Here is an 8366-nt window from a genome sequence, read left to right on the forward strand (position 1 = left end):
CTCACACACCCCTCACACACTTCTCCGCCTCATTCTGTTTTCATTTACTCGTTCGTTATCTGACCAGCTTCAATCTTGTAGGCTACTCACTTAGTTTCTTGTAGCCCTCGAAAGGGTTTTGGAGGTTGATGCCTCGGTGAACGTGAGTTGAATGGCTTTCTTGTCCGCAGCAGCAGAAAGCATTTTCGAATGTTTGAATGAATCAAAGTGGGTCGTCAACGTCGATTTTCTCTTATGCTCCAACACACAGTTGCACGGGGTGCAGAATAGTGTCCCCCCACTTTTTGCCCGGTCTTTAGTAGAAATGTTCGTCGGTAAATGAGATGGATTAGATTTTTTCATCTTGGTGTTTTCTCTATCGTGTGAACTCCACACGTTCACTCTATACAGTGTTGTTTACGTTCTGTGATGCGCGAGCTGATGACGTCAAGACGAGTTAACTTTTTTTTTCTCAACTTTGTGTGGAAAAATGCGGGGATTATGCGGCCTTTTGATAAATATGCGGCCTTTTAAAAATCTGCGCCATTTTGCTGATTATGCGGTAAATTCTGCGATCGCAGAATCGCGTTTTTCTGGAGGGTCTAGAATCTAAAACATGTCTTACAGACAGGCCTCGTGGTGTCCATAGGCTTGCCCTCACTGTCAGAGATATAGCTAAAATACTTCCAAATTTCGCTTCTGGCGTCTTTTTTGTCAACAAGACGAGGCGCAGCGGCAGTTGCACTCCCACTTGTAGCCATGCTTCTCGTTTTCTCACATGCTCTGGCAGCTAGCTCGTGCACGAGAGAGGGGAAGCACTGCAGGCACGGCTGCAGTGCAGGGAGTGGAAGCAGAGCGTAGAACACACACGGCTCTTATTAAAACAGCGCTTTCTCACCGGAGTACTTTTCCCCGTCATTCTTAAAGTACCGATACTAATGAAATGGAGGAATCGTAACGTTTTTAACGGCAGGGTATCGTGGTACCTTTCAAGTATCGGTACACCGTGCAACACTATTGCACATATAGCACATATTGCACAAAGTTGGTTTGTATTTAGCAGCAAGGGGTGTTATAGTCTGTGTTGTGGTGTGTGTAGGAGGGTCTACTAAACAGGAATTATATTTGCAAAGTAGCCTACTTTGTTTCCAAAACTTTTTTTTTCACTCCTGTCGGTTGGGGGTGGGGGGGGCCTCATCTCGCAATGTCGCTTAGGGCCCCAAATTGGCCAGGGGCGGCCCTGCTTGAGAGACTCTGCTCCTCACAAATGTCCATAAGATGAGCCCCGGGGCCGACTGCAAGAGAGAACACAGAGCAGGGAAAGGGCCTCGTCACGGTCCTGCAGGATGTCACAGTGTGGAACGTGAAGCATGTTCTTCTGTGATGGAACGCCACTGAACACACTGTTCCCATCATTAACAGGGATCAGCATTAACAAAACAAAACCACATCACGCTGTCACAATGGCTTCATCTGTGTAACTTTATCCGTGTATGTGTCACGTTGACGCTACTGTGTCCTCCAGCACGCGTGCTTATGAAGCATCTGTGCAGGTCTATCAGTGTGATGTGTTGTATGACCATCCATCCTCACGCCTCACAGCCCCTGGCAGGCTGAAGGCTAATAATAAATGCAAATTACAATCAGAGAAGCAGATCGGAGCTGTAGAGGATAATTGCTCCATTATGGCTGTGTGTGTGTGTGTTTCTTGTATAACAGAGACGGGGGGGGGTTACCGAATGCCAGGTGCTGACGTAACAAACGGACTACATAACAGGACAAGTGTTACCTTATTGATTTATTTGTTGGACAAAATTCTACTTTTCCAGTAGGAGTGCCATGTAAAGCTAATTAAAGTGTATGATGCAAGAGAAATAAACACTGTCCTATTGATCACACGCTACCCCTGAATGCCACAAGCTGTGTGAGTTTTGTGTGATTTCAACGTCATTGACAGATAAGGCCTGTGGCGGGTCTGTCTCAGTGACATTCTTCATTTTCCATTTCATTTCATTTATTGGGATTCTCATTAGCTTCATCAACACAGAGGGTGGTTTGTTCATCCTGGGGCGCGCACGCACATACACACAACATTTTGTTTCAACAATAAAATATACTCAGGTAGGAAATGTAGCATGGCTAACAACCTCTAATATGACTCATGGACAACTAAAAATCTACTTATTTTTGGAAATTAACTTATTTTCCTTCTCCAGAGAGTTAGATGAGAAGACTGACACCTTTCTGCTCTGTCACTAGTTAACATAACCTACCATGTTGAATTGTTAAGCTTAAAAGTGTAAATATGACACATTGGGGGTTTGCTTAACTAAACTTATTTGCTGCTGCCTGGTTCTAGCCTCATATTAAGTTTACAAACTGTCTGTTATAGTCACCCATGAGACCTATAGATATTACATGAACCAAAGTGGAAAAACGTTAACTTTCTGTGTTAATCGGTGGAATCAATTCTGGAAGATGACTTGAGTTACTTTTGGAGAGAACCAGGCTAGTTATTAACACCATCTCTTGAGGCAAGCTGCAACCTCCTGATCTGAAAAAGGAAGCAGAACTGCCATAAATCTGCATTCTCTCTAAGGCCAGCATAGGCAATTCCACTGGAGAAATACGATTGTATAGAAGTCTTTGGAAAAATTCCTAATTGCTTTACTACCAAAGTAAACATTTTCCTAACACGTTTATGGTGTCAAGTGCTAGGTTCAAGTCTTCCTCAATGAAAACTGAGGTTCATTTAGCAAAATGATGGTCCCATTTAGAGAAAAATAGAAGATCAAGTGGAGTCAGATTAAGGGCGTGGCTACCACGTGATAGACAGGTCCTGACTGGTTGTTGTTCGTGTTATCGCTTTTAAATCTTTTACTCACTGAGCAAATACTCTTTTATGCATTTCACCAACATTTGCCTTTCAAAAAGTGAACAGTCTGGAACTCGTTTAAAAGGTCCCCTTGTTTCTTGATTCATGTTTATCAATTCAGTTTATAATTTCTGCAAAAAGGCATCGCCTCTGTCCGCTTTCCTTCATTGAAATTACATTGCGTGAGTGCACACACGTGTACAACACATGCTGAAGTGACACGTCAGATTATTGTGTTTGCTCTTTTAAATCACTCACTTGTTTCTGTCCTCCTAACATGAGCCAAGGGGTTTTACCGCTAATATTCATGTTATTAGCCATGCTTTGCTTTTAATGTGAAATCAATTTAAGAGGATGACTCCTGCCTCTGGGCACTTTATTATCTGTCTGTATGTCATCATCACAATCATCATCATCATCTCTGACTTGGTAAGCACTCTTTCACTTTCTCTGCCACACCGCTCACTGATGGAGCCGGCCCATCTGGGTCCCTTTCAGCCCATTCATCATTTAACTCACTCATCAACTCTGTATTTCTTCATTTTCTTTCCTCACTCCATCTCTGTCTCTGCCTCACTCATCACCCATTTCAGGGGGCTTTGCGTTCCACCCCTTCCTTCCTTCCGCTCCATCCATCTGCCTCCCACTTTCCACAGTATCCAGCTTTTTCCCTGCTTCATTTTCTGCCTCTGTCCTTTCTGCTGGCCACCCATCCGTAAAGGAAGATGTTCCCATAACGGAGCCTACAGAAACTCACTTTATAAGGGGACTTGAATAGCATATTCAAAAAGCCATATCAATATGTAACGATGATTGCGCAAAAATATGTCCAGGCAAATATACTCTGTATTGAAAAGATATACAGAAGCAGCGTTCAAAATTATCATAGCAAAAAGGTCATTAGCCATAAAAGGCACACATGCTTATTCCCACAACCTGGAAGTTCAAGATAACTCTTTTTCAACATTTATTTTAAGGATATAAAGGTGCAGTGGAATGGTAAAGATGGTACACGAGGGCGTACTGTATGCTTCATGAACCACATTTAACAGAGATCCATAAGGCTGGTTTAAACCGGGAAGCGTTTGTACCTCCATCTATCTCTTTCACACAGACAACCTTAAAGGTCCTTCAACTTCTTATTAAAAGTGATGGGTCCCCTACCCCACTTCCTGCTGTTACTCACTCGTGCCCATTTTCAAACTCAACCACACACCTGCAAAGACGCCGAAAACATTGACAAACTAGAGGCGTTCTTGAGATTAATGAACCCTTAAACCCCTTACTTCCTACCACTATACTTCATGCGCCCTTGCTCTTGACCACATTTAGGTCCGTGACTCAGACATACAGAGATACAAACCCATGGCAAATTACTCATAACAGCTTTGTTGGTTGATCCTGCAGCTATTGATGTCTCCTGTAGCACATTTTATAAGGAAAACACAAAAACAGACTCACAAGCTGAGCGATACCATGCAATGCTTTCAATCAAAGTCTGTTCTGGCCACTTGTTCTGTTTTGTCTCCACCAACTCCTGAGGGAAACAATTAGCTGCTAAATGTTCCATGGACAACTTAAGTTCTTAATAAACACATTACTTTTACGCAAGCCTACTGGTGGTGTCCAGTGTGAAACCACAAGTCAACAAGTAGTTACGTAGAATACTTACTTAACGTACTAACAACCATGCAGCTTCCTTGCCCACTTTGTACAAGTATGGTGGTCCTTTACCTTCTACTCCGTAGCCAAGATGGCACCCATTGAGGGTTATGTTGTCCATCATTCAATACCCAACTTTTTGACCAACATCATTACACCATCACTCAAAAATAGTGACCGCCATTTTGCCATCCATATACACAAAAAATTGTAAGTGTAAGCAAGGTGTAGAAACCATATGTAAGGTCTCTTGATGTTTATTTATTATGTGGTGTTTTTCACTTATTTAGGTGGTGGGCGTGAACTGAAGCTTGGGGCGGGGTTAGTGGTTGTTTAACCGTGCTGCATTAACCTACTCCCTTGGATGTTTTGGGAGGCAACATTTTCTGTTGACCACAATTTTTCACTGCAATTTCTACAGCACTTTCCAGCACAATTTCCATTGCAATATGTTTCATAATCTCACATCCATTGCTGGTACTGGATTTGTATTTCTTGCCTGTGTTTTGAAAGAATTGCCAAACGAACGGAAGGAATGGGGCAATTGTTACCATACGGCGTACTTTTGGACTGCCTATAGCCACATTACAAGTAAGACATTGACACGCAGCAGTGGTTATTTCATCCATTGTATATATAAGAATATTGCTAACTGCACCATTAAAGAATTGAAATGCTTCAATATGTTTACATTTGTCCTCAGAAAGCCATCACTCACCAGTTTCTGTAGGCTGACAGGTAAGATTGCAAGGTGGCACCTGAGGAGAAACACATCCCCATCTTTCTCTCCTCCTCCTCCTCTGTGTGCTTTCACTCTTTTTCTCTCCCCCCATCATGCAGTTGAAAGATGAGGTGATTTGAGTGACAGCCAAAGCGGCCATTTGAAACAGCAAGAAGGGGACAGAAAGGCCCGAGCAGCATCAACAGCTCATGTGGTGGAATGGGGGGGGGGGGATTATAAAGATTTATTCCTGGGGCGCTCCAATGGCACTGGCATGATTATGATACCATAACACAAGGTGCCATAAAGAAAATGCTGTCAGCTAAATGAAGAGCAGAGTGCCGAAATGTGCTCGCCATTATGTGATCAATCACACCTGTCAAGCTCGTAGCCCTCGATCAAGAAAAGCTGTCACTGTCAGCTGTTGCCCGTTTCTCCCTTTCCCCCTGAATTTCATTCTTTTTGTGTTTGTTTACTGCGCATCTGTATGTGTGTGAGTGTGTGTCTGGGTCATTTCGCCTCTTTTCCCAGGCGGCCACAAGTCTCCCATCTACAATACCTCATGTGAGCGCTGATAAGAGGTGAAGAATTACCAAACACGTTGGCCGCATGCTGCCCGAGATCACACACTGAGCCCCCCTGTAATATTTCACAGGGAGGAAGAAAGGGATGCATACATCATCCTGACAGAGCCAGAATGGAGAGAGACGTCTCTCTGTTATCTCCACACACACACGCACTGTCAGAGATTTATTGTACAAGGCTTTAATGGTGCCCTCACACACCTCTCTCTCTCTTTCCTCACACAAACACACATCCATCCATCATTCACCTTCTTCTTCCTCTGTTTTCCTCCCTCTTCCCTGTGTCCATCTCACATCTCCCTTTGCTTCTTATTCCTCTCCCCCATTTCCCCCTCCTCTCCTCTAAAGACTGCTCCCGATTCTTGTTTTTTTAGCGCAGGTAATTGAAATACAGTAAATATAAAGATGTCAAAATCATCAAAAGTGGGAAGCAAGATTTCTGTCATCCTATAGGGGTGAAGAGGAGTGTAAACGGACTGTAATGTGTTTTGATAGATAGCTAAATGTTCCCAATAAACACCATGCTGACAGCCATACATGACTCTTTAATAGGAAGTGGTTAAACCTGAAACATAGACCATTTACCTTTGTGATTTATAGAGCAATGCTTGCAGCCACTAGCAGAGGCTGTTTACTCCCTGTCAAATGCTTGTTGCCTGGCTCTTACTGTATATTGCATTTGTGAACGTTTTAGGTTTGCAGGTATTGTGTTGTAGTTTAAAGAGATGCATTCGGTACTTAAGAACATCTGGTCTAAAGTGTATTTTTAAAGGAGAGACATTAGATGCAAAAACATGGTCAACACAAGTCTTTTTGAGAATAGGCTTTTTTTTGCTTCCACAACATTACTTATTTTAGACTAATGGAAAGAAAACATCCATAACACACATCATGGTGTTTATTTGAACATATTCTGTCGCCTATACATTAATGGTAGGTATACACAAAACGTTAACATTAGATAATGCCTAATTTGCATATTTAATCCAAACATTTAATATTGATTTTGCAAAATGAATGTATGAAATTCAAAAATACATACCTTTAACAGCCTTTTTCTACGCTGGCCGACCCGTGCAACAGACCACAAGGGCCAAAAACACTTTTTATTAGGAGAAACATGCAATTTAAGAATGAAATGTCAATATAAAAACACAAATGTGCCAAAACAAATGCAAATTAATAAACATCTTCACTAACACATGCGCAGCATTAAGAGATTCACCAACTTCACGAAACATGTGCAGCGTTTACTAAAAGCGCTGCATAAATGAACCGCTGCAAATAAAATAATTGCTGCAGAATTGCATCAAAACACAATGGAAACGGGGACAAAAGTGATGCACCGGACCATTTTAGTAAATAGTCTGCATGTTTGGTCAAGTTGGTGAAGATATTTCTTCATTTGCATGTGTTTTGGCACGTTTGTGATTCTATGCATTATTTTTGAGTCTGCAGCGTGTTCCTCGCAATGGAAGTTATTTGGGCCAATTTAGCGAGTTTGCACTTGTCGGCCACCATAGTTTTCAGTAGCTTTTACATTCACTAGACCAGTGGTTCTCAACCTTTTTCCACCAAGTACCACCTGAGAAAATAGTTGGCTCTCCAAGTACCACCATATGACCAATGTTAAAATACAGTCTATGCACAGTTCATGCAGGACTCGGAGGCAAATGTATTCATAATACCATTATTTATTGTGCTCTCTCTCTCTCTCTCTCTCTCTCTCTCTCACTCACTCACTCACTCACTCACACACCACAAGTGAGAATATAAAGAACAAAATAATAACTTATTCTCACACAACAAATGTCAACTGTACACACATGTCATTTCCTGGACCTATACCAAAGTGTGAATGTAGGCTTCCTGCAACAACCCACATCGAAACAGAAAATGTCCTATTGGGAATTCAGTTCCAATAATAATGAAGCCTCCAGGAGCAGATGAGCCTAAGGGCTAATAGCTCATCTTCAGTCTGCTGATGTTTGCTATTGCCATTTCTGTGGTGGCAAAGTAAAAAAGAAAAGAAAAAACATAAGAAAAAAGATAACAATTAAGAACAAGTGTGTGCTTTTTCAACTTTTGACCTCTCTCCATCCTTTGAGCAAATGCCTTCTTCCAGAGTCACTTCTCTCCTCCATCACAGCGGCTGTGCTGCGGAGCCTACGCTGTACTCGGTTGATGACTGTCCTCCTCCTCATTCACTTGTTCACTTTCGCTGTCCGAATACCTCCCGTTTGAGCCACGTTTTTAACATTGCTCGCAACCTTCGCTAATCGTTCACGGGTAGTATGGTCGTCATTAGCAACGCCAGAAATTTAAAAAAAAATGTTTTCGTTTCTAAATCTAAAAATAACATTGTAGTATTTTGATAGTATGATTTATTTTGTAATTAATGTTATTCAATCAAGCCTCAAACTGATGGCACTTGTCCCTATAGCCTGTTTTAAATTGAAGTTGTCGGTCCTTACCATCAGCTGCTGTTGCAGTAATAAGTAGTGTACCTTAATGCCCCAAATGTGCACAATGTAGTGACTGCTTT

Source organism: Notothenia coriiceps, unplaced genomic scaffold, assembly GCF_000735185.1.
Source record: "Notothenia coriiceps isolate Sejong01 unplaced genomic scaffold, NC01 NC01_scaffold00019358, whole genome shotgun sequence".
In the NCBI taxonomy this organism is placed as follows: Eukaryota; Metazoa; Chordata; class Actinopteri; order Perciformes; family Nototheniidae; genus Notothenia; species Notothenia coriiceps.